Raw genomic sequence first — 27,760 nt, 5'->3', positions numbered from 1 at the left:
AGCTACAATATAAATTATAATTACATTGTAGCTATTTTAGGATTAATATTTATTTTACAGGCAACTTGGTAATTATTTTAACCAGGTACAATAGCTATTAAATAGTTAAGAACTATTTAATAGTTACCTAGTTAAAATAATTACAAAATTACCTGTAAAATAAGTCCTAACCTAAGTTATAATTAAACCTAACACTACCCTATCAATAAATTAATTAAATAAACTACCTACAATTACCTACAATTAACCTAACACTACACTATCAATAAATAAATTAAATACAATTGCTACAAATAACTACAATTACATAAACTAACTAAAGTACAAAAAATAAAAAAGAACTAAGTTACAAAAAATAAAAAAATATTTACCAACATAAGAAAAATATTACAACAATTTTAAACTAATTACACCTACTCTAAGCCCCCTAATAAAATAACAAAGACCCCCAAAATAAAAAATTCCCTACCCTATTCTAAATTAATAAATGTAAAAGCTCTTTTACCTTACCAGCCCTGAACAGGGCCCTTTGCGGGGCATGCCCCAAGAAAATCAGCTCTTTTGCCTGTAAAAAAAAACATACAATACCCCCCTCCAACATTACAACCCACCACCCACATACCCCTAATCTAACCCAAACCCCCCTTAAATAAACCTAACACTAAGCCCCTGAAGATCTTCCTACCTTGTCTTCACCATCCAGGTATCACCGATCCGTCCTGGCATCCGGTGCTGAAGAGGTCCAGAAGAGGCTCCAAAGTCTTCCTCCTATCCGGCAAGAAGAGGACATCCGGACCGGCAAACATCTTCTCCAAGCGGCATCTTCGATCTTCTTCCATCCGGTGCGGAGCGGGTCCATCTTGAAGCAGCCGACGCGGATCCATCCTCTTCTTCCGTTGTCTCCCGACGAATGACGGTTCCTTTAAGGGACGTCATCCAATATGGCGTCCCTCGAATTCCGATTGGCTGATAGGATTCTATCAGCCAATCGGAATTAAGGTAGGAATATTCTGATTGGCTGATGGAATCAGCCAATCAGAATCAAGTTCAATCCTATTGGCTGATCCAATCAGCCAATCAGATTGACCTCGCATTCTATTGGCTGTTCCGATCACAAGGAGAGGCACACCATCATACGTCACAAGGAGAGGCACACCATCATACGTCACAAGGAGAGGCACACCATCATACGTCACAAGGAGAGGCACACCATCATACGTCACAAGGAGAGGCACGCCATCATACGTCACAAGGAGAGGCACGCCATCATACGTCACAAGGAGAGGCACACCATCATACGTCACAAGGAGAGGCACGCCATTATACGTCACAAGGAGAGGCACACCATCATACGTCACAAGGAGAGGCACGCCATCATACGTCACAAGGAGAGGCACGCCATCATACGTCACAAGGAGAGGCACACCATCATACGTCACAAGGAGAGGCACGCCATCATACGTCACAAGGAGAGGCACGCCATCATACGTCACAAGGAGAGGCACACCATCATACGTCACAAGGAGAGGCACACCATCATACGTCACAAGGAGAGGCACACCATCATACGTCACAAGGAGAGGCACACCATCATACGTCTCAAGGAGAGGCACACCATCATACGTCACAAGGAGAGGCACACCATCATACGTCACAAGGAGAGGCACACCATCATACGTCACAAGGAGAGGCACGCCATTATACGTCACAAGGAGAGGCACACCATTATACGTCACAAGGAGAGGCACACCATCATACGTCACAAGGAGAGGCACACCATCATACGTCACAAGGAGAGGCACGCCCATTGGAACACTTACACGCTTATGAAACTTAGCTGAAGTCAATACAGCTGCCAAAACAGAGTGGTCTAAAGTGTATCCAGAGAGGCGGTTTGGAACCAAGAGTAACATTGATTGCCACATTTGTTTTTATTCAGCAAGGACTTTGCTTTTTATTTCATTTGTACAGTAATTGTGTTAATTAAAAAAAATTTGGAACCCCCTGAATAATCACAGGGCCAGATTCATTTGTTCTGAGCACAACACTTAGAGCTAGAGTAGCTCTGTACCATGTGAGTAATTTTCCAATTGTTTAACACTATATCAGAACAATCCATCTACATTCACTATAGTGTACATACAGACATATATACACATATGAACACATAAATATATATATATACATATCAACACATACATATATATATACACATATCAACACATACATATATATATACACATATCAACACATACATATATATATATATACATATCAACACATACATATATATATATATACATATCAACACATACATATATATATACACATATCAACACATACATATATATATACACATATCAACACATACATATATATATACACATATCAACACATACATATATATATACACATATCAACACATACATATATATATACACATATCAACACATACATATATATATACACATATCAACACATAAATATATATATACACATATCAACACATACATATATATACACATATCAACACATACATATATATATACACATATCAACACATACATATATATATATACACATATCAACACATACATATATATATACACATATCAACACATACATATATATATACACATATCAACACATAAATATATATATACACATATCAACACATACATATATATATACACATATCAACACATACATATATATATATATATATACACATATCAACACATACATATATATATACACATATCAACACATACATATATATATATACACATATCAACACATACATATATATATACACATATCAACACATACATATATATATACACATATCAACACATACATATATATATACACATATCAACACATACATATATATATACACATATCAACACATACATATATATATATACACATATCAACACATACATATATATATATACACATATCAACACATACATATATATATATACACACATATCAACACATACATATATATATACACATATCAACACATACATATATATATATACACATATCAACACATACATATATATATACACATATCAACACATAAATATATATATACACATATCAACACATAAATATATATATATACATATCAACACATAAATATATATATACACATATCAACACATAAATATATATATATATATATATACACATATATATGCATTGGAGCCCTTTGCAGTTAAGTAGATAACACCATGAAAGATCATATTTTTGCAATATTCATATTTAAAGGGACAGTCTACACCAGAATTGTTATTGTTTTAAAATATAGATAATCCCTTTATTACCCATTCCCCAGTATTGCATAACCAACACAGTTATATTAATATACATTTTACCTCTGTGATTACCTTGTATCTAAGCATCTTCTGACAGCCCCCTGATCACATTACTTTTTATTTATTATCTATTGACTTCCATTTTAGCAAACTAGTGCTGTGTTGTGCTGACTGAAATAACTCCACGGGCGTGAGCACAATGCTATCTAAATTAGCCCACATAAACTAGTAGTCTCGTGTTGTGAAAAGCAATAAAAAAGCATGTGATAGGAGGCTTTCTGTAGTGGCTTAGAAATAGGCAGAAATTAAGGCCTAGATTTAGAGTTCGGCGGTAGCCGTGAAAACCAGCGTTAGAGGCTCCTAACGCTGGTTTTAGGCTACCGCCGGTATTTGGAGTCAGTGATTAAAGGGTCTAACGCTCACTTTTCAGCCGCGACTTTTCCATACCGCAGATCCCCTTACGTCAATTGCGTATCCTATCTTTTCAATGGGATCTTTCTAACGCCGGTATTTAGAGTCGTTTCTGAAGTGAGCGTTAGAGCTCTAACGACAAAACTACAGCCGCCGGAAAATAGCAGGAGTTAAGAGCTTTCTGGGCTAACGCCGGTTCATAAAGCTCTTAACTACTGTACCCTAAAGTACACTAACACCCATAAACTACCTATGTACCCCTAAACCGAGGTCCCCCCACATCGCCGCCACTCGATTAAAATTTTTTAACCCCTAATCTTCCGACCGCCACCTACGTTATACTTATGTACCCCTAATCTGCTGCCCCTAACCCCGCCGACCCCTGTATTACATTTATTAACCCCTAACCTGCCCCCCACAACGTCGCCGCCAGCTACTTACAATAATTAACCCCTAATCTGCCGACCGCAAAGCGCCGCCACCTACGTTATCCTAATGTACCCCTAATCTGCTGCCCCTAACACCGCCGACCCCTATATTATATTTATTAACCCCTAATCTGCCACCCTCAACGTCGCCGACACCTGCCTACACTTATTAACCCCTAATCTGCCGAGCGGACCTGAGCGCTACTATAATAAAGTTATTAACCCCTAATCCGCCTCACTAACCCTATCATAAATAGTATTAACCCCTAATCTGCCCTCCCTAACATCGCCGACACCTAACTTCAATTATTAACCCCTAATCTGACGACCGGAGCTCACCGCTACTATAATAAATGGATTAACCCCTAAAGCTAAGTCTAACCCTAACACTAACACCCCCCTAACTTAAATATAATTTACATCTAACGAAATTAACTCTTATTAAATAAATTATTCCTATTTAAAGATAAATACTTACCTGTAAAATAAATCCTAATATAGCTACAATATAAATTATAATTACATTGTAGCTATTTTAGGATTAATATTTATTTTACAGGCAACTTGGTAATTATTTTAACCAGGTACAATAGCTATTAAATAGTTAAGAACTATTTAATAGTTACCTAGTTAAAATAATTACAAAATTACCTGTAAAATAAGTCCTAACCTAAGTTATAATTAAACCTAACACTACCCTATCAATAAATTAATTAAATAAACTACCTACAATTACCTACAATTAACCTAACACTACACTATCAGTAAATAAATTAAATACAATTGCTACAAATAACTACAATTACATAAACTAACTAAAGTACAAAAAATAAAAAAGAACTAAGTTACAAAAAATAAAAAAATATTTACCAACATAAGAAAAATATTACAACAATTTTAAACTAATTACACCTACTCTAAGCCCCCTAATAAAATAACAAAGACCCCCAAAATAAAAAATTCCCTACCCTATTCTAAATTAATAAATGTAAAAGCTCTTTTACCTTACCAGCCCTGAACAGGGCCCTTTGCGGGGCATGCCCCAAGAAAATCAGCTCTTTTGCCTGTAAAAAAAAACATACAATACCCCCCTCCAACATTACAACCCACCACCCACATACCCCTAATCTAACCCAAACCCCCCTTAAATAAACCTAACACTAAGCCCCTGAAGATCTTCCTACCTTGTCTTCACCATCCAGGTATCACCGATCCGTCCTGGCATCCGGTGCTGAAGAGGTCCAGAAGAGGCTCCAAAGTCTTCCTCCTATCCGGCAAGAAGAGGACATCCGGACCGGCAAACATCTTCTCCAAGCGGCATCTTCGATCTTCTTCCATCCGGTGCGGAGCGGGTCCATCTTGAAGCAGCCGACGCGGATCCATCCTCTTCTTCCGTTGTCTCCCGACGAATGACGGTTCCTTTAAGGGACGTCATCCAATATGGCGTCCCTCGAATTCCGATTGGCTGATAGGATTCTATCAGCCAATCGGAATTAAGGTAGGAATATTCTGATTGGCTGATGGAATCAGCCAATCAGAATCAAGTTCAATCCTATTGGCTGATCCAATCAGCCAATCAGATTGACCTCGCATTCTATTGGCTGTTCCGATCAGCCAATAGAATGCGAGCTCAATCTGATTGGCTGATTGGATCAGCCAATAGGATTGAACTTGATTCTGATTGGCTGATTCCATCAGCCAATCAGAATATTCCTACCTTAATTCCGATTGGCTGATAGGATTCTATCAGCCAATCGGAATTAAGGTAGGAATATTCTGATTGGCTGATGGAATCAGCCAATCAGAATCAAGTTCAATCCTATTGGCTGATCCAATCAGCCAATCAGATTGAGCTCGCATTCTATTGGCTGATCGGAACAGCCAATAGAATGCGAGGTCAATCTGATTGGCTGATTGGATCAGCCAATAGGATTGAACTTGATTCTGATTGGCTGATTCCATCAGCCAATCAGAATATTCCTACCTTAATTCCGATTGGCTGATAGAATCCTATCAACCAATCGGAATTCGAGGGACGCCATCTTGGATGACGTCCCTTAAAGGAACCGTCATTCGTCGGGAGACAACGGAAGAAGAGGATGGATCCGCGTCGGCTGCTTCAAGATGGACCCGCTCCGCACCGGATGGAAGAAGATCGAAGATGCCGCTTGGAGAAGATGTTTGCCGGTCTGGATGTCCTCTTCTTGCCGGATAGGAGGAAGACTTTGGAGCCTCTTCTGGACCTCTTCAGCACCGGATGCCAGGACGGATCGGTGATACCTGGATGGTGAAGACAAGGTAGGAAGATCTTCAGGGGCTTAGTGTTAGGTTTATTTAAGGGGGGTTTGGGTTAGATTAGGGGTATGTGGGTGGTGGGTTGTAATGTTGGAGGGGGGTATTGTATGTTTTTTTTACAGGCAAAAGAGCTGATTTTCTTGGGGCATGCCTTGCAAAGGGCCCTGTTCAGGGCTGGTAAGGTAAAAGAGCTTTTACATTTATTAATTTAGAATAGGGTAGGGAATTTTTTATTTTGGGGGTCTTTGTTATTTTATTAGGGGGCTTAGAGTAGGTGTAATTAGTTTAAAATTGTTGTAATATTTTTCTTATGTTGGTAAATATTTTTTTATTTTTTGTAACTTAGTTCTTTTTTATTTTTTGTACTTTAGTAAGTTTATGTAATTGTAGTTATTTGTAGCAATTGTATTTAATTTATTTATTGATAGTGTAGTGTTAGGTTAATTGTAGGTAATTGTAGGTAGTTTATTTAATTAATTAATTTATTGATAGGGTAGTGTTAGGTTTAATTATAACTTAGGTTAGGATTTATTTTACAGGTACATTTGTTATTATTTTAACTAGGTAACTATTAAATAGTTCTTAACTATTTAATAGCTATTGTACCTGGTTAAAATAATTACAAAGTTACCTGTAAAATAAATATTAATCCTAAAATAGCTATAATATAATTATAATTTATATTGTAGCTATATTAGGATTTATTTTACAGGTAAGTATTTATCTTTAAATAGGAATAATTTATTTAATAAGAGTTAATTTATTTCGTTAGATTTAAATTATATTTAAGTTAGGGGGGTGTTAGTGTTAGGGTTAGACTTAGCTTTAGGGGTTAATCCATTTATTATAGTAGCGATGAGCTCCGGTCGTCAGATTAGGGGTTAATAATTGAAGTTAGGTGTCGGCGATGTTAGGGAGGGCAGATTAGGGGTTAATACTATTTATGATAGGGTTAGTGAGGCGGGTTAGGGGTTAATAACTTTATTATAGTAGCGGTGCGGTCCGCTCGGCAGATTAGGGGTTAATAAGTGTAGGCAGGTGTCGGCGACGTTGAGGGGGGCAGATTAGGGGTTAATAAATATAATATGGGGTCGGCGGTGTTAGGGGCAGCAGATTAGGGGTACATAGGGATAATGTAAGTTGCGGCGGTTTACGGAGTGGCAGATTAGGGGTTAATAATAATATGCAGGGGTCAGCGATAGCGGCAGATTAGGGGTTAATAAGTGTAAGGGTAGGGGTGTTTAGACTCGGGGTACATGTTAGAGTGTTAGGTGCAGACGTAGGAAGTGTTTCCCCATAGGAAACAATGGGGCTGCGTTAGGAGCTGAACGCAGGTTTTTTTTCAGCTCAAACAGCCCCATTGTTTCCTATGGGAGAATCGTGCACGAGCACGTTTTTGATGCTGGCCGCGTCCGTAAGCAACTCTGGTATCGAGAGTTGCATTTGCAGTAAAAATGCTCTACGCTCCTTTTTTGGAGCCTAACGCAGCATTTTTTGGAACTCTCGATACCAGAGTTAATTTTATGGTGCGGCCAGAAAAAAGCCCGCGGAGCGTTAACAGCCCATCTACCGCCAAACTCCAAATCTAGGCCTTAGAAAGTTAAATGTTATAAAGAATATTAATATAACAATGTTGGCTGTGCAAAGCTGGGGAATCGGTAGTAAGGGCATTATGTATCGTTTTAAAAAAATAACCATTTTGATGTTGACTGTCCCTTTAATAAAGGTTTTAGCTATGTATTTACTGTAAATATTCAACATTTCAATGTATTTCCCATAGGGGAATATATTCTATGTATTTTTAAATAGATATTCCTATATATATCTGTATATACCTATATATAATCATATATATATATATATATATATATATATAAATATATATATATATATATATATATATATATATATTGTACCAAAATACCATCCGATATATGTAGAAATATGTATTTATGAATAAACAGAACATATTCTGCTATGTGAAGAACATTGGAATGTGAAAAATTCATATTTTCATGTCGGGTTAGCACACTTGAGAATATGGGATTGGGTTTGCACACGAGTATGGTGTTAGGTTTTTTTCTACTTTTTTGCTTCACTGATTTCTAAGGGGGAATAGGTTATTGTGCAAACAATAATCTAAGTTCGGCTTTTTACGTGCGTCGGGTTAACACTCAAGTGAAAAAGTTTACGGGCGCAGCCCGATGCATGCAATAAGATTACTTCTAAAGTAGTTAATGCTTGAGCAGGAGCATTAAATAGTGCTCCACTTTCAATCTGGCACTTTATCTGACCATAATTGTCCTCAGAAAAATATATTAGAAAAGAGAAACCTAGGTTTCAACATGGCATTGCCTATTAATTTATAGAAACTGAAATACATTAGTTCTTTTTTTTTAAAATACATCTTTATATCTTGCATTTATTTATTGTTTGATGTCCCTTTAAAGGACATTCTAATACAAAAATGTTATTCTTAGAGCATGTAATTTTTTGCATCACTGACCCTATATAACTATTTATTTAACCGCTGCAAAAGGATTAAACATATAGGTGAAGTCCAACTAGGAAGTCTCTAGCATTACAGTGTAAATTGCGTCTTCAACTATTTTTCATGCACTCACAAATCTGTGTGCTCAACTTGAACCATACGCAACAATGTTGGCCATTGATAGCCTACTTGATAGACTACTCAAGAAATATGGAATTTCATGGACGACGGCGCTATAGATATTCACCTCATGAAATGGTGGTTGTCACACCAAGAAACACGTTGTGGAATTTTTATTATTGGTTTTATTATATACATTTTTATACCGTAGTATTTGCAAGTGTCTGTTGATTTTAGACACTTGGAATAGTCCATCATCACAACATGTATTACAAGTCTATAGACATCTAAAGTTTGGGTCATGCTAACAAAACAGGAGTTCCTGATTCATATGGGGAAAATAACAGAAGTCGGAGCAGAGACCAAGAATACCAGATGCGAGCTTGCTAAACAACTCCTAAAGGTTCAGAATGCCTATGTATGCACTCGTTAGTGCATATGAAATCTGTGAGTATTCTGTTAGGTGAAAACGTGAAAATTCATATTTATGCAATATTCATATTTAATAAAGTGTTAAATGTTCTGCACATAGCAGAATATGTTCTATGTATATATATATATATATATATATATATATATATATATATATATATATATCAATGTAAATATTTGCATAGGAAATTAGCACATCTAGGCAAGATTCCCCGCTAATTTCCTATACAAATATTTACATTGATTTAATTTTGAGACATGGAGGATTTTTATTTCAGTTTTTTATCTCCCCCCCATAATTTTAATGAATTTTGGTTTATATATATATATATATATATATATATATATATATATATATATATATAATTATACTTATATATATATATATATATATATATATATATATATATATATATATAGTGAGAGGAAAGTGAGAAAACAGCGCTATTCCAGGGGATCTTCCCTGACTACAATACAGATAACCTCAGATAGTGTTGGCAAATATGAAAATGCACTTATTAGTGCAAAATCTAAACAACAGAATCATGTATAACAACAGAAACTTGGCAACCATAGCAACTACGTAAATACTATGAGGGACAATGCGTCCAACAAACATTTGCGCAATCACGCAAACACGTAGTGACGTACCTCTATGCCAGAAACCTGACCCGTATATGATACGTTAAGACTTTAAGAACACATCCAGACTGACAGGAACTAGATCCAATCAGACTTTAGAACCAACTCATAGGGGCGTGCCGCCGCCCGACACTTATACACGCACATAGGAGACGTAATTAGATTAACCAAGAAATACCCTCTGAAGAAGAAGGAATAAACAAATCCTTTGAAACGCGTAAGGGACCACACACTTTTTTTACTCCACTTGGAGGATCTTCTATGTGATTTAACTTTTAACAAGTATCTGAAACTTTTTTCTACATACGGCACTGTGCCTGAGCACTGTACCGGACTTACTGCATAAAGACTGTTTGGTTTTTATATATAACCATTTAATATTTGTAGCTTCTGGAAGAAAACGTTTAACCCCTGATTGTGACTGTGATATAACAATTACAGTATTACCATCCACTGGGTTCGTGAACCACAAGTTGTTTTCTGAATGTATTTACATGCCTCATATGTTTGAGGACTTTTAATGTGAGTGGCCATTTGTTTGTCTTTTATCATTTTATTTATTATTAAACAGTTTTACACTATGTTCTTGCATTTTGCTTCTTTTGCATAAACCTGCTGGAGCCCAAAGAAAACAGGCAACCAGTCTCTACCAGGACTGAAGGTTCATACTCTAAGAGGAGAAGGCACATACTCTAATAGGAGAAGGACAACACTACTCGGCCCCACTACCATCACCACGCCAGGATCACGGAAGTTTCACACTTACAAGAGGTGGCAGCTTACCTCATATGATTGAGGTTTGTTCTAGTAAGTGCAATACCTACCAGATTTCCTGAGCATCACACACCTGAATTTTAATCCAATTACATCTTGATGGACTTATCACCTATTTTCTGTTATTTCTATTAATTCATGTGATATAACACTTTGTCTTTATATAATTAGATTTTGCACTAATACGTGCATTTTCATATTTGCCAACACTATCTGAGGTTATCTGTTAATTAAATAACCATCTAACCACTATTGTAGTCAGGGAAGATCCCCTGGAATAGCGCTGTTTTCTCACTTTCCTCTCACCATTTTTGGTTTGCAGGGGTCTTCTCACCCTCTCTTGGGTGGATAATCCCTCCATTCATTTTGATTTACAGCTGCCTTTCTAGGATCCCCAACTTACACTCCAGCTAACCAAGACTAACAGCGCTAACTACTGTTGTATTGGGTATCTACCCATACAACCCAACCCCCCCATATATATATATATATATATATATAAACAGGGGTAGAAAAATTTGCCCAGGAGCTAGTGGTCCCATGAAATTTCTTAGTAGTCCCATTTTTTAACCTCATATGTTTGCATCACAGATTGTGTAAAATAGAAATTTGATGATACAGGCTTGTATTACATATCTGTATTTAGGGATGCACCAAAATTTCGGCTGAAAATGGTCCTATACAATTTCGGCTGAAAGAGTGGCAAAGCGGCCAAAAATTATCTGAGATACAACCATGGTAATAACTTGAACTTTTGTCTTCCAGAGCATCAAGTTTCAACATGCCTCAGCACAAATAATACGTAGGGCATTATAAGCCAATAAATTACTTTGAGCTTCAAGCTTGAGCGTCTTATAATAATCATATTTTAACCCTGAAGTCCTTGTGTGGCGCATCCAACATACCTGGAGTCGGGGAAGATGATTACCCTGTAGTGGAGTCTTTGCGTGCCGCATCTAACATGCCCAAAGTCAGAGAAGCTGTTCACCCTGGAGTGGAGTCCTCGCGCACCGCATCTAACATACCTGGAGTGGAGTCCTCGCACGCCACATCTAACATGCCCGAAGTCAGAGAAGCTGTTCACCCTGGAGTGGAGTCCTCACGCACCACATCTAACATACCTGGAGTGGAGTCCTCGCATGCCACATCTAACATGCCCGAAGTCAGAGAAGCTGTTCACCATGGAGTGGAGTCCCCGCGCGCCGCATCTAACATACCCGGAGTACTCAGCACGCCGCATCTAACATACCCAGAGTCCTCAGCGTGCCGCATCTAACATACCCGGAGTCCTCAGCGCGCCGCATCTAATGTACCGGGAGTCCTTAGCACACCTAACGTCTCCTAAGTGCGCTGTTGGCGCATAGTTACATGTCAGTATGTGTCACGTTTAGCAGAGGGCGAATGCACTGCCGTTTAATTTGGTATGAAAAGTACCTTAGTTAGGAACTAGAATGCTAACTGTGGCTTCAACTTGTATAATACCGTAAGGTTATCTGCAAGAGGAGCAAAGGTCCCTCACTGTTCAATCTTAATTATGAGTGTATTTTATGGATGTAATGCACAGGGGAATCAAAGCTCAGAAGTAACAATATCCCCATTTATGTGTCATAATTTTACCCAGAATGATCCAATGCTGCCTTCAGAAGACTTCACAAGTGAATGTGCAGCTCTGCATTTTGCAATTAAAAAGTTTAATCAATCAATAGTTATGCCCAGAAATGTCTAACTGTAAAACAACATATTGTAAAATTTCAATTGAGCTAATTAATAAACAGATGTCTTTCTAAATCCCAGTGGCACATATATAAGCAAATGGATTGGGGCACTGTTTATGGGCAAATAAATGGACAGAACGAAGATTCTATGTAACATCTGCAATGGTGGTCATAAATTTAGTTGCAACAGACAGCAGCTTTGGAAACACCTATACATACACTATTCACAGCCCTCTGTATAGTCAATAGGGAGAGCAGGTTGTATACACACAGCTACCTAGTGTATTGTGCTGTCTCAATACACTATACAGGTTGCTGTGTGTATACAATGTGCTGTCCTCCCTACACACTATGGTAGCTGTGTGTATACAATTTGCTGCCCCTATATACACTAAACATGCAGAGAGCTGTGTGTATAGACTGTGCTGTCACTTTACACTTTGCAGAACCCTATCGAGTACACTATACACAGAGCTATGTATATTGTGCTGTCCTTGTATGGGCTTAGTGTATATGAATGTAAGTGTTTATGTATGTAATATGTTGAACTTGTATGAGTGTGTTTGATCACATGTATGCATGAGTGTTTTTTTATGTATAAGTATACAATTTTTATAAATATATTATTAGCTATTACTGGAGGAAGGTCGAGTGTGGATCAATATGTAATATATAAATAACTAGATGATTTGCAGCTGTACAATAAATTTTGGCCTGTGTTTTATCTATTGGAATATATTGGGTGGGGTGGGGGTATGCAGCGCCGGCAGAAAATATTTCTGCACCCAGGCAGCAAGTACCCTAGACTCACCCTTGAGTACCACTCACTACCAGGCTAAGCACTAGCAGGACTGCTGCTATAAATTTGTGTCAGCCTGTCAGGTACTGCAGTTTTGATAAAATACTATAGTGCTATCTATAGCTGCTTAACATGTCACTAAAACAATTAGTATGTTATTACGTCAGTTGCCAGTGTGTAGTGCACGCTAAAGACTGACGATAAAGAGACAGTCTACACCAGAATTTTTATTGTTTAAAAAGATAGATAATCAATTTATTACCCATTCCCCAGTTTTGCATAACCAACACAGTTACATTATTAATATATTTAATTTTTACCTCTCTGATTACCTTGTAACTAAGCCTCTGCAGACTGCCCCCTTATTTTAGCTCTTTTGACAGACATGCATTTTACTAGCCAATAAGTGCTGACTCCTAGGTAACTCCACATGCATGAGCACAATGTTATCTATATGGCACACATTAACCAACGCCCTCTAGTTGTGAAAAACTGTCAAAATGCATTCATATAAGAGGCGGGCTTCAAGGGCTAAGATATTAGCATATGACCTACCTAGGTTTAGATTTCAACTAAAAATACCAAGAGAACAAAGCAAAACTGATGATATAAGTACATTGGAAAGTTGTTTAAAATTACATGCCCTATCTGATTCATGATAAAAAACCACCTGAAAACACGACAGTATGACGAGTACAGAAAAGCAACAATGCTTAAAAGTACCCAACTACTAGTAGCACACCAACACCATCTGTCGCCACATTCTTTGAAAATGCTAAGAAATTTACAAATGATAGTGCCAAAGCACGTGGCATTACAGAGAAAGTAATGGAATTTATTGCCTTAGATGACTAGCCATTCTCTGTTGTGAAAGACATAGGATTTCGTAGGCTCATACAACATATTGAAACCTGTCTACCTGAAACCTGTCTACCTGAAATGCATGATTGTGTTTCAAAACACATTCTTGAGCTTATGACCACAGACATCCTAGCTTTAAGTTTTACCACAGACATTTGGAGTTCAGACGTAAGTCCAACTAGCATGCTCAGCTTAACAGCGCAGTGGATAGATGTTGATTTTAAATTGCAACTCATTTTGCTTCAGGCACAAGAGTTTGTTGGGTCACACATTGCAACAGCGATATCTGAGGCTTTAGCTACCATGCTTGAAACTTGGCACATTGACAAGTCGAAAGTGCATCTGATTGTCAGAGATAATGCACGGAACATGGTAAAGACTATGGAGGACAGTGGACTCAATAGCATACCGTGCATGGCACACACGCTGCAGTTGGCTGTGAATGAGGGAGTGCTGAGTCAGCGCAGCATATCAGACATAGCATCAGGGAGAAAAATTGTGGGTCACTTTAAGCATTCTCTGCTTGCTTATTCCCGATTACAAGCTTTGCAAGTACAGTTTGGAATGCCACCCAAACGACTGCAGCAAGATGTAGTCCCTTGCTGTAATAGCACCTACTATATGTTGCAAAGTCTACTTGAACAAAAGTGAGTCTTAGCTGCGTACATGGCAGATTATGAACTGCCAGCCATGTTGAGTGCACATCAGTGGATGTGAATTGAAAATATTGTGTCTCTTCTTGCTCCATTTGAACAGTTAAACAAGGAAATAAGCTCAGCTAATGCATCTATTTCTGAAGTTATTCCCTTGATTGCAGCACTGAAGCGTCTCCTGGGAAAAGAGGTGCAAATAACAGACCATTGCGGAAAAACGGCTAAAAGCACTCTATTGGAGGCTGTAACAAACGCTTTCAAGACACTGGCCTCTAGTTATCAATGTCTGTCAGACCTGATCCGACAGTGCGGATCAGGTCCGTCAGACATCGCTGAATACGGCGAGCAATACGCAGGGGGGTGTCAATCAACCCGATCGTACTCGATCTGGTTGAATTGCGGCGATGTAGAATAATTTAAGCGGAAATACTGGCGCTGAAAGCAGGGTAGTACACAAATACAATATACGGGTAACCTAAAAGGGTCTACCTTAGCAGGAATATAATCTTTATAAAAGTTAATAAATGGTTATAGCCTAATATATATCTAAGAAAATATATTTAATAGTGTAAAATAACAATACAATCAAGATTAAAAAATCAGTGTTAATAAAATCAGTACATATATACTAAAAAGTAATTAATGGGGCCCTTTAAATTAGTTTGAAAAAACATACAGAAAGGGGAAAGATTAACCACAAATCTATATATATATATATATACTGTGATTGAGGATAGAAGAAAACTATACTCAAATAAATATAAGTATAAAGATGGCAGAGATATTCAAACAGTATAAATAAAAACAAATAGCAATACAGACAGACTTAATAACTGGACGTCCAGCGTAAAAACCAGAGGTTAAAACAGTAATAATCTGGGGTTAAAACAGTATTAACCTGAAAGTGCACTATAGTGAACAAAAACACTCGTGACTAGATGATCATACTAATAGCATTGGATCAAGCTAATGGGCGAGTGAGGTACCTTGCGCTAATCTGTGGAGCACAGATTGAATATTGTTCGTCCTGTACCTCCTCCTGAGGTGGGTGTGTACTCCTAGCGTAGTTCACTTACATCACCCTTTCTGAAAATGTCCAGTTGATTTTGGGAGGAACAGAATGTAAACGATCTCTGGGATAATAGCAATCCTTTAGATGATGGTAGATAGTAACTTCAAGGCACTCTTATTCTGTGGTGCTTAGTGCAGGTACTAGATCATCTGGCAGTATATTCAATTTGTAGACTGGTGGGCTCCCTCAGAGGGCTGTATTCAAATTCACAGGCCTTGGGGGTAGTGAGCCAGGCGTTGGTAGTTGTCCTGTGTGCTTTTTCAACACAATAGCGATCCTTTCGGCGGTTGTATCAAGTTCACAAGCCTTAAAGGAGTTCAGCTTAGCAGTAGTTCTTCTTGTAGGAAATGAGACACAGTCATCAACCCTCATTGCGGCGATGTCTGTCCGCCTGCTCAGAGCAGGCGGACAGGTTATGGAGCAGCGGTCTTTGTGACTGCTGCTTCATAACTGCTGTTTCTGGTGAGCCTGCAGGCTCGCCAGAAACATGGGGCATCAAGCTCCATTCGGAGCTTGATACATATGCCCCACTGAGTCCAACCCTTTGTACTGCATTGCAACAGTACTTGTTCTTTGGTTTAAAGAACATTATTTCGACGTGGAGAAAAAGCAGCGTGCACGGGAAATGATACAGACACAGCTGGAGGTGATGGAAGCATCGGGTGAAGGAGACTTGATGCACAGCACAGAGAAAAGTGTGCCAGAGATACAATCATGATGTACAAGTAATGAGCACACTCCGTCTCTTTCTGACATGTTTGACAAGATTCTAGAGGAAAGCAGCCCCCCGATCCACAGCAGTGCCACAACAAGCGCAGCTACACAACAGCTGGAGATTTATCTAGCTGAACTACCCATTGCCAGAAGCAACAATCCCCTTGACTACTGGCGCATGAACAAAAGAACGCTTTCCATTCCTTGCACAGATTGCGCACAGGTATTTATCTGCTCCAAGCACCAGCACAGAGAGTGAGAGACTATTCAGTGCAGCACCTTATGTTCTTGATGAGAAAAGGAACCGTCTCTCCTGCGAGAAAGCTGAGAAACTTTTGTTCTTGAAAAGAAACCTGCCACTTTTACTTAAATAGAAAGCAGTTCAATTTGCTATATGTGAAGTTATTTTATTTACATGGAAATTGTGTAGCCCTGCAAAAATTTGTTCTTGAGGTTACATTTGCTTACAGTTTGAGGTTGGTTTTACTGCTGTTTCTTGCACTGTTGAATATTTTGCACAATAATTTTCAAATGGGAAATGTCATTTATATAAACATTACAATTTAGAACCTACTAGAGGCCCTTTGCCTTATGTGTTATTCCTGTTTTCATAAAATTGTGTAAGCATAGTGTAGTGTTGTGCTTACTTCCTGGTTTGGTTAGATGGCACATTGAGGCTTCCATACAAAGATGATGTCATCAAGTGGGCTGTGCTTAGAATCAGAACAGTTCAGATAAGCCATCTTGTGACAGTTTGTGATGCAGTTATAAAGTACAAGGACTGAACTTCAGGCACTGACAAGTGTTAATAATAATAATAATAATAAGTGTAATGTCAGCTACAGATCACTGCAGAGGATACAGCATCAGCCAGTCAGGAAGAGTAAGAACTGACAGTTACACATTATAAGTTATACAGTTAACAGCTATACAGTTATAAGTTACCGTGGATTACTATAGTGCTGCATACACAGTGTACATGACTGCTAATATAAGGAGTGCAGCAGCCAATCATTATAAAGGACTATATATGTGTATCTATCCATATTACTGTGTGCAAATCTACAGAAGCCACCATGTTATGTAATCCAGTAAATAAAGTTCCAGTTTACATTTAGAAGTTGCAAGTGCATCATTCATATAAAGAGTTAATGTTTGCTATGTAAGGACATTACACATAGAATGTTAGTACTTGCATGATGCTAGCCTAGAGCTGCTGTTTGAGTTCATTACTTGACATATGGCTAGATTATATTTGATTAGTAAACTTTTACCAATGCTCCTCTGATTATATTTACAACTTCATATGGAGGCCTATTTATCAAGCCGTCAACCGCAAATACACTGGAATTCTGCCGCGTAATTGTGGAGAACTTGATTCCCCTTAGTTATCAAAGCCTACAGACCGGCAAACGTAGAATTTTGTGATGTAACATAAGATCCGCTGGTCTCAGTCCGACACAGATCAATCCTTACGTCACTACAGATGTTCCGAAATGCAAATTCTGCAAAATCTGATTACTTTTGCTACTACCAGGTAACTAAATTAACCTATTAACCCCTAAACCCAACAACCTGCTAACTTTATATTACATTTTAGCTCATCCCTATCTTATAATAAATTTAAACTTACCTTTAAAATTAAATTAAACTATATTAAACTAATAATTAACATACCCTAACTGTTATACTAAAATTACATCTAACTATATTAAACTATTAATTAATCTACCCTATTATACTAAAATTACATTAAACTATATTAAATTAATAATTAATCTACCCTAACGTTTATACTAAAATTACATTAAACTACAAATTAAATTAACTATATTATATATTTAAACACCTAACCCTACTCAAATCATTTAAATCTACACTAAAAAATTACAAAGTTACAAAAAACTAACAACTAAGTTACAAAAAAATAACAAACACTAAGTTACACAAAAATAAACACTAAGTTACAAAAAATAAAAAAGAAATTATCAAAGATTTAAGCTAATTACACCTAATCTAAGGGTCCTATGAAAATAAAAAAGCCCCCCCCCCCAAATAAAAAACCCTAACCTACAATAAACTACAAATAGCCCTTAAAAGGGCCTTTTGCTGGGCATTGGCCGAAAGAAATCAGATATTTTACCTATAAAAAAAAAAATACAAATACCCCCCCAACAGTAAAACCCACCACCCACACAACCAACCCCCCAAATAAAAACCTAACCTCCCCATTGCCCTGAAATGGGAATTTGGATGGGCATTGCCCTTAAAAGGGCATTTAGCTCTATTGCAGCCCAACCCCTAATCTAAAACTAAAACCCACCCAATATACCCTTGAAAAATCCTAACACTAACCCCTGAAGATCGACTTACAGTTTTGAAGATCCGACATCCATCCTCCAAGAAGCCGGCAGAAGTCCTCATCAAAGCGGCCAAAGTCTTCATCCAAGCCCGCATATCCCTATAGTTGATATGGGCCAGTAGTATGCTGTAGGCTATTAAGCCTGATTATTTTAATTTTAGTAAGATCTCTACCCAGACCAGAAAATTTAGAGTAATTGTTAAGCAACCACTCAACTCTTCATATAGCTATCTCCTTGATATCTACAAGTTACAAGTTAACTGATAACACTTTGAAACAATTACATAGCTTTCTGGCCTTTATTGCCATTTTAAGACACACAGGTAGAATTCTCTCTTGTGTTTAGAAAGCTGAGTGTAATGCTCGTGGTATACTCCTCTATCAGACCGAACTCGGCCAGTAGTCTTGTTATCCCGGCGTCGAGCCGGAATGATAGGGAATATCCCAGAGCATAGTAGGTTTGCAAGATAAGATAAATGGCACTTACCACAGGCAGGACAGTCCTTGGTGGCAACAGGCAGGAAACCAGAGACAAACCACTAGGGTGGTCAGGCAGGCAGGGTTCAGCAACAGTAAAGCAGTCCAGGGATAAACTACTAGGATGGTCAGGCAGGCAGGGTTCGGCAACAGTAAGGCAGTCCAGGGGTAAACTACTAGGATGGTCAGGCAGGCAGGGTTAGGCAACAGTAAGGTAGTCCCGGGGTAAACCACTAGGATGGTCAGGCAGGTAGGGTTTGGCAACAGTGAGTCAATCCAGGGCAGATAGGGTTAACAGATAGAGTGGTCAGACAAGCAGAGTTCAGCAGCAGTATCAATCCAGCAGTTAAGGGTTAAAGAGGCAGAGTGGTCAGACAAGCAAAGTTCAGCAACAGTATCAATCCAGCAGTTAAGGGTTAAAGAGGCAGAGTGGTCAGACAAGCAAAGTTCAGCAGCAGTATCAATCAAGCATACAAATCAATAACACCCAGGAGAACAGTAAGTAACACCTATACTTGGGCAGTGATAGGTAGGACTGAAGTTACTTACATAGGTGCAGGATTCGTGCCACAGGAGATCCAGACCGGCTTCTGCAGGAGGAAGCGTGCGGCGATGACTTCACCTCCGCATGCAGAGAGGAGCCGACTTCCCACTAGGCAACGAGCAGACAGCAGGCGCTGCGTCCCTAGCAACAGCTAGAGTGGCGCGGCATGACATAGCCCCTTCTCAAGGGTATCAGATCCTGCAGTTGTCTGCGCCTGTATCTGGAGTCCAGGATCTTAGCAACCTCATATTCAGGGTCACCATGGACAAGGAGCAGAGGAGGAGGAGCTCGGAGCTGGGTATATCTGTTCCTGCTGTAAGGCTTGAGTAGTGAGATATGGAAGACTGGGTGTATGCGCAGAGTTTTGGGCAAGGCCACTTTGTAGGCAGCAGGAGACAGTCTTTTCAGGACTTTGTAAGGACCAATAAACCTAGGCCCCAATTTGTAACAAGGTTGACGTAGACTAATGTGTTGAGTAGAGACCGAAACACGTTCACCCTCTGAGAGGGCATGTACAGAAGCTCTATGACAATCAGCAAACTTCTTCTATCTAAAGACAGCTGAACATAGCTGAGAGCGAATATTTTGCCAATGAGTGGTGAGTTCAGTAACGTGTCGGTCTGCAGCAGGAACCCCAGTGGATTGAGCAGAAAGAGGGAAGACACAAGGTTGATACCCTGATGCGGCTTGAAATGGAGAACATCGAAGAGAAGAGTGCCAATGAGTGTTAGGGGTAACAACTCGGACCAGTTGGTATGGAGAGTGTTGACAAAGGCTCTAAGATAAGCCTCAAGATCCTGGTTTACTCTCTCAGTTAGACCATTGGTCTGAGGATGGTAGCCAGAAGACAAGGAAACCGTGGTTCCAATCAACTTACAAAAGGCTCTCTAAAAGGTAGAAATGAATTGTGGACCTCTGTCGGAAACAATATTCACAGGAATGCCATGGAGTCGTACCACATGCAGAAGGAAAAGAGATGATAATTCTTGGGCAAAAGGCAGTTTTGTTAGGGGTACAAAATGAGCCAGTCTGCAAAAGCGATCCACCACAACCCAGATAACTGTATGCTGGTCAGAACGTGGGAGGTCCACAATGAAGTCCATTGTTATGTGTGTCAATGGCTGTTTGGGAATGGACAATGGTTGGAGCAAGCCGGAAGGCAAGGATCGGGGAGTTTTGTTGGCAGCACAAGTTATACAGGCTTTTACAAAATCCAGAGCATCAGCCTTCATAGTAGGCCACTATAAGTCAAACCAGGATGTCCTGAGAGTTTACTGTCATGAGCCCAGGACAGTACGAGAGTGCATAGGTTCAGAGGTACAAAAAAGATATCGGAGGCCACGGGGGCTTCAGGAGGTTTATTGGACTGGGCACGTTGCAGTCTTTGAAGAAGGGTGGTATTCAATTGAGCAACCACAGAGGAGGGGGTATGATATGTTCAATATGAGCTTAAAAGGAATCACTTGAGTGAGGAAACCGACAGGAAAGGGCATCCGCCTTCTTGTTCTTGGTCCCAGGAAGATAAAAGACCACAAAGTTAAAGCGGGAAAAGAACAAGGCCCACTTGGCCTGCCGAGGATTGAGTCAATGAGCTGTCTCTAGGTAAGTCAGATTCTTGTGGTCGGTGAGAATCTGAATGGGATTAGCGGTGCCTTCCAACCAATGACACCATTCCATCAAGGCCATCTTAATGGCTAAGAGTTCCCGATTACCCACATCATAATTCCTCTCTGCAGGAGTAAAATGTTTAGAGAAAAAGGCTACAGGGTGCGACTTGGAGGTTAAAGGATCCCTTTGGGTTAGAACTGCTCCAGCCCCTATCTCGAATGCATCAAACTCTAAAGTGAACTGTAGGTCAGGATCAAATTGGCAGAGCACAGGAGCAGAACAAAAGGCTTTCTTTAGATGAGAGAAGGCATTTATGGCTTTAGGAGGCCAATGTTTACAGTCTTTGTTCCGTTTTGTCAGTTCAGTGATGGGAGCGACTGTTTGGGAAAAGTTCTTTATAAATTTGCGTTAATAATTGGAGAACCCCAAGAATCTCTGCAATTCCTTTAATGAAGTAGGTTGGGGCCACTCTAAAACTGCAGTGAGTTTAGCAGGATCCATGGCAAAACCTTCTTTAGAGATGACATAGCCAAGGAACTGGATCTGAACTTGGTCAAACTCACATTTTGGCTACTAAAGAATTGTCCCTGAGACATTGAAGTACCTGTCTCATGTGCTTATGATGCTCTTCCTGAGTGGAAGAGAAGATAAGGATGTCATCCAGGTAGACAATGACAGTGCGATTGAGGAGGTCACGGAAGACATTGTAGACAAATGCCTGGAAGATTGCAGGGGGCGTTACATAACCCAAAGGGCATTATGAGGTATTTGTAATGCCCAGATCTTGTGTTGAAGGTGGTCTTCCATTTGTAGCCTGGGAAGATACGGATCAGATTGTATGCCCCTCGTAAGTCTAACTTGGTGAAGAAGGGAGCATTCTGGAGCGAGTCATAGAGTTCGCTGATCAAAGGAATGGGATAGTGGTTCTTGATAGTTATATTGTTCAATGCCCTGTAGTCGATGCAGGGCCTGAGCCCACCATCCTTCTTACTGACGAAAAAGAAGCCTGCCCCAGCAGGAGAGGAGGAAGGCGAATTAAGCCTTTAGCTAGATTCTCTTGGATATATTCCTCTATAGATTTGGTTTCAGCTTTGGAATATGGATAAGTCCTCCCTTTAGGAAGTGGGGCTCCGAAAAAGAGGTCAATTTTGCAGTCATAAGGATGGTGGGGTGGTAGCACGTTGGCTGCCTTTTTCTTAAGCACATCTGCAAAGTCTGTATATACTGAGGGAGGGTTTGGAGGAGTCTGTATACTGGTTATGGGGATATGGAGTAGAGGAGTGACTTTAGAAAGGCAGGAATGGAAACAGGAGGCACCCCAGGAGGCCAGTTGTCCTTCAGGCCAGTCGAACTGTGGATTGTGTATACGAAGCCAAGGAAGACCAAGGATGACAGGCTGTGCTGGAGAATGAATGACCTTGAACTGCAGCTGTTCGGTATGAAGGACTCCCACAGTCAGGGTCAGGGGTGCTGACTCAAAATGGATCAACGCTGAACCAAGGGGGGTGCCATCCAGAGTAGTTATTTTGAGACAATGTCTTTTCTGCAGAAGAGGCAAGCCAGCTTGAATCATAAAACAGTGATCCAGAAAGTTTCCAGCTGCCTCTGAATCAATGAAGGCTTGAGTGTGGACAGTGTTCTGGAGAAAGGTAAGGGTTACAGGTACCAGAATCCAACGAGTGAGGGGATTTAGTAAAAATCATGCTTAGAGGTACCCCAGTGTTATCCCCTAAGCATTGGCTTTTCACGGCCGAAGGTCACAGTCCTTAAGTTGGTGGGTGTTAGACCCACAATAAAAGCATAGTCTCAATCTCCTTCTTCTCTGTCTTTCAGATTCTGAAGGTGTGAAGGAGGAGAGATCCATGGGTTCCTCCACTGGGGTAACTGGAGCTGTTGAAAAAGAGCTGATTTCTTTGGGGCAATGCCCCGCAAAAGGCCCTTTTAAGGGCTATTGGTAGTTTAGTTTAGGCTAGGTTTTTTTTTATTTTGGGTGGGCTTTTTTATTTTGCTAGGGCTATTAGATTAGGTGTAATTAGTTTAAAGATCTTGTAATTAGTTTTTTATTTTCTGTAATTTAGTGTTTGTTTTTTTGGTAATTTAGCTAATTTTATTTAATTTATTTAATTGTATTTAATGTAGGGAATTTATTTAATTGTTGTGTAGTGTTAGGTGTTATTGTAACTTAGGTTAGGTTTTATTTTACAGGTAAATTTGTATTTATTTTAGCTACGTAGTTATTAAATAGTTAATAACTATTTAGTAACTATTCTACCTAGTTAAAATAAATACAAACTTGCCTGTAAAATAAAAATAAACCCTAAGCTAGATACAATGTAACTATTAGTTATATTGTAGCTAGCTTAGGGTTTATTTTATAGGTAAGTATTTAGCTTTAAATAGGAATAATTTAGGTAATGATAGGAATTTGTATTTAGATTTCATTTAATTATATTTAAGTTAGGGGGTGTTAGGGTTAGACTTAGGTTTAAAGGGTTAATAAATTTAGAATAGTGGCGGCGACGTTGGGGACGGCAGATTAGGGGTTAATAAATGTAGGTAGGTGGCGGTGATGTTGGGGGCAGCAGATTAGAGGTTAATAGGTATAATGTAGGTGGCGGCGATGTTGGGAGCAGCAGATCATGGGTTAATAATATTTAACTAGTGTTTGCGATGCCGGAGTGCGGCAGTTTAGGGGTTAATATGTTTATTATAGTGACGGCGATGTCCGGAGCGGCAAATTAGGGGTTAAAAAATGTATTATAGTGTTTGCGATGCAGGAGGGCCTTGGTTTAGGGGTTAATAGGTAGTTTATGGGTGTCAGTCTACTTTTTAGCACTTTAGTTATGAGTTTTATGCTACAGTTTTGTAGCATAAAACTCATAACTACTGACTTTAAAATGCATTAGGAATCTTGGCGGTAGAGGCTGTACCGCTCACTTTTTGGCCTCCCAGGACAAACTCGTAATACCAGAGCTATGGAAGTCCCATAGAAAAAAGCCTTTACGAAATTTACGTAAGTTGATTTGCGGTAAGGCCAAAAAAGCAGCGTTAGGACCTGTAAACGCTGCTTTTTTACCTTAACGCACAACTCGTAATCTAGCCGAAAGTCTTTAAGGCTATTATGAAAGGGCAATTTGTTAGAACATTGAGAAATTGCTCAGACAAAACAGTCTTTACCAAACAAGTGGATGAGCTGACAGAGAGACTGGTGTCATAGAAATAGTGGAGACTAGAGAGAGGGATGAACTATTGTTGAGTAAAAGGAAGCCCCCACAGATAGGTAACAAAAACTGTGAGAAAATTAAATTTCTAACCACATACAGTGAACAATTTGGACAAATTTGTGAGATAATTTCAAAACATTTTTTCCCTACTTACAGCAGATGATGAACTAGCTGATACAGTTAGAAGAGGGTATAGCTTCACCTACAAAAGAGGTCTCACTATTGGAAATAGGGTGGCCTCTACCTGTCTAACAACAAACAAAGTACCTACCAGAGCTCATAGTTAACGGTTAAAGGGGTATACAAATGTCACAATGTCAATTGTAAAGCCTGTGAATATGTACAATTGGGTAATGGATTCTCAAGTACGATCACAAAAGAAATGTTTCAACATAAAAATTGCTATAATTGCAGAGCAACATCTGTGATATACTTACTAACCTGTTCCCAATGTGACCTAGAGTACGTGGGTATGATCTCTAGAGAGATCATGTCTCACATTCGTGAGCATGTTTGTAATATTAAAGCAAGTATACTTACCACACCAAGCACTTTAATGTCTTTCATAACAAAAATCCTGACAGTCTAAGGTGGACTATTGTTGACCATATACCTCCTCCACAACGGGGGGGGGGGGGATTAATTACTAGCCAGACAAGAGATCTACTGGATTCTCACACTCAAAACACAAAAATCCCAGGGGTTAAATAGCAAATATGACCTGATAAACTATTGGAACTGAAAATATATATACATTTTTCTTCACCTCTTTATGGTCCAGTGCTTTGGGGTTTTATACATTTTTAGATATTTTCCCAATGTACTCTCTTAATCCATATTACATGCATGACCCTTAACTTGTATAAAAAATAAAATAAAAAACAGTAAAAGAACATTATATAAGTATTTTAGTATCTCTGAAATACACAGTCCTGTCAATCTGTGTTTAGTTATTTAAAGATCACAATAAAGTGGGTCCAAAAAACAAATAATCAGTAAGTGTTTTAATGCTAGCTATGGAGTAGTGACGGACAGTATAGTCCATTTGAGCGACAATAGCTAATGGTGATGTACAGAATAATATTATGACATGATAGAGATAAGCTATAAATCTGTTATAATACGATTAGCTGCAGATATTTTACGATAGTGGCCATAGTGCACTAAAATAAAATTGTATTATATCACTAAGGGAGAATTAATCATGATAAACTGGTTAGCATGTCAACTTGGAAGTGTTAAAACGATAATGTACAATTGTATGGGGTGTGTGCAGGGATTATGAATATATGTAATGGAAGAGCAAAAAACAATATTTAAAAAAAAGAACATTTATGCTTACATGATAAATTTGTTTCTTTTTAGACACGATGAGTCCACGGATTTCATCCTTACTTGTGGGATTACACCTCCTGGTCAGCAGAAGGAGGCAAAGAGCACCACAGCAGAGCTGTATATATAGCTCCTCCCTTCCCTCCCACTCCAGTTATTCGACCGAAGTTAGGAAGAGAAAGGAAAAGCCAAGGTGCAGAGGTGTCTGAAGTTTAACAAAAAATAATAACCTGTATCATAGAACAGGGCAGGCCGTGGACTCATCGTGTCTACAAAGAAACAAATTTATCAGGTAAGCATAAATTTTATTTTATTTTTAAAGACACGATGAGTCGACTGATTTCATCCTTACTTGTGGGATACAATACCAAAGCTAAAGTACACGGATGAAAAGGGAGGGACAAGACAGGGAACCTAAACGGATGGCACCACTGCTTGAAGAACCTTTCTCCCAAAAACAGCCTCAGCCGAGGCAAAAGTATTAAATTTGTAAAATTTAGAAAAAGCGTGGAGAGAGGACCAAGATGCAGCCTTGCAAATCTGTTCAACAGAAGCATCATTTTTGAATACCCATGAGAAAGCAACAGCCCTAGCGGAATGAGCCGTAATTCTTTCAGGAGGCTGCTGGCCAGCAGTCACATATGCAAACCGGAAGATACTCTTCAGTCAAAAAGAAAGAGAGGTAGCCGTAGCTTTCTGACCCCTACTTTTCCCTGAAAAAAATGACAAACAAAGAAAACGATTGATGAAAATCCATAGTCGCTTGTAAGTAGAACTTTAAAGCACGGACTATGTCTAAATTGTGTAGCAGGCGGTCTTTCTGAGAAGAAGGATTAGGACACAAGGAAGGAACAACAATCTCCTGATTAATGTTCTTGTCTGAAACAACTTTAGGAAGAAAACCAAGTTTAGTACGTAAAACCACCTTATCCGAATGAAAAATAAGGTAAGGAGAATTATATTGTAAAGCTGAAAGCTCAGACACTCTTCTAGCAGAAGAAATGGCAACAAGAAACAAAACTTTCCAAGATAACAACTTAATATCTATGAAATGCATAGGTTCAAATGGAACCCCTTGAAGAACCTTAAGAACTAAATTCAAACTCCAAGGAGAAGCAATCGGATTAAACACAGTTCTGATTCTAGTCAAAGCCAGACAAAAAGATTGAACATCTGGTACATCTGCCAGATGCTTGTGCAACAAATAGATAAGGCAGAAATCTGCCCCTTTAGGGAACTCGCTGAGAAACCCTTCTCCAATCCTTCTTGGAAAAAAGACAAAATCCTGGGAATCCTAACTCCACTCCATGAGTATCCTATGGATTCACACCAATAAAGATATTTTCGCCATCTCTTATGGCAAATCGTCCTAGTTACAGGCTTAAGCGCCTGAATTAAGGAATCTATGACCGAATCAGAGAAACCCCGCTCAGATAAGATTAAGCGTTCAATCTCCAAGCCTGATGCCTTTTCCTGTTCG

General features: G+C 39.0%; 1 protein-coding gene across 2 annotated transcripts in view; it reads right to left on the bottom strand.

The window, feature by feature from the left end:
- MMP24 (matrix metallopeptidase 24) overlaps window positions 1-27,760 on the bottom strand; it is a 520,603-nt gene that overhangs the window by 206,726 nt on the left and 286,117 nt on the right. The gene's annotated exons all lie outside the window — the stretch shown is intronic.

The sequence above is a fragment of the Bombina bombina genome, chromosome 1, assembly GCF_027579735.1.
Source record: "Bombina bombina isolate aBomBom1 chromosome 1, aBomBom1.pri, whole genome shotgun sequence".
In the NCBI taxonomy this organism is placed as follows: domain Eukaryota; kingdom Metazoa; phylum Chordata; class Amphibia; order Anura; family Bombinatoridae; genus Bombina; species Bombina bombina.
Note: the sequence above shows the minus strand (reverse complement) of the source record. Positions and strands in the feature narration are given on the sequence as shown.